This window comes from Xylocopa sonorina, unplaced genomic scaffold, assembly GCF_050948175.1.
Source record: "Xylocopa sonorina isolate GNS202 unplaced genomic scaffold, iyXylSono1_principal scaffold0128, whole genome shotgun sequence".
NCBI lineage: Eukaryota > Metazoa > Arthropoda > Insecta > Hymenoptera > Apidae > Xylocopa > Xylocopa sonorina.
The window spans coordinates 939,682-940,919 of NW_027490199.1; positions in this window are offsets into that span (position 1 = coordinate 939,682).

A 1,238-nucleotide genomic window follows, 5' to 3' on the forward strand; every position below is an offset into this window, starting at 1 on the left:
CACTTCGCAAATCATATTATATCTTACCATGAGACATAGAAATGATATGCGATATCGCGTTTTGGGAAGCATTAGAACTCTATTGCTACGATACGTAGACATCTGCAAACGCTATTTCCTTGCAAGGAAGTATCGCATTTACATTCATTTGAATCGTAGACGAGGAATGCATAACACTTCGCAATGAATATTATATCTTATCATGAAGCATAGAAATAAGATGCGATATCGCGTTTTAAGAAGCACTAGAACTCTATTGCTACGATACCTAGACATCTGCAGACGCTATTTCCTTGCAAGGAAGTGTCGCATTTACATTCATTTGAAGTGTAGACGAGGAATACATAACACTTCGCAAATCATATTATATCTTACAATGAAACATAGAAATGAGATGCGATTTCGCGTTTTAAGAATCATAAGAACTCTATTGCCACGATACGTAGACATCTGCAAACGCTATTTCATTGCAAGGAAGTGTCGCATTTACATTCATTTGAAGTGTAGACGAGGAATACATGATACTTCGCAAATCATATTATATCTTACCACGAAACATAGAAATGAGATGCGATATCGCGTTTTAAGAAGCATTAGAACTCTATTGCTACGATAGGTAGACATCTGCAAATGCTATTTCCTTACAAGGAAGTGTCGCATTTACATTCATTTGAAGTGTAGACGAGGAATACATAACACTTCGCAAATCATATTATATCTTACCATGAAACATTGAAGTGAGATGCCATATCGCGTTTTAAGGAGCATCAGAACTCTATTGCTACGATAGGTAGACATCTGCAGACGCTATTTCCTAGCAAGGAAGTGTGGCATTTACATTGATTTGAAGTGTAGACGAGGAATACATAACACTTCGCAAATCATATTATATCTTACAATGAAACATTGAAATGAGATGCGATATCGCGTTTTTAGAAGCACTAGAACACTATTGCTACTTTAGGTAGACATCTGCAAACGCTATTTCCTTGCAAGGAAGTGTGGCATTTACATTCATTTGAAGTGTAGACGAGGAATACATAACACTTCGCAAATCATGTTATATCTTGCCATGAAACATAGAAATGAGATGCGATATCGCGTTCTAAGAAGCATTAGAACACTATTGCTACTTTAGGTAGACATCTGCAAACGCTATTTCCTTGCAAGGAAGTGTGGCATTTACATTCATTTGAAGTGTAGACGAGGAATACATAACACTTCGCAAATCATATTAT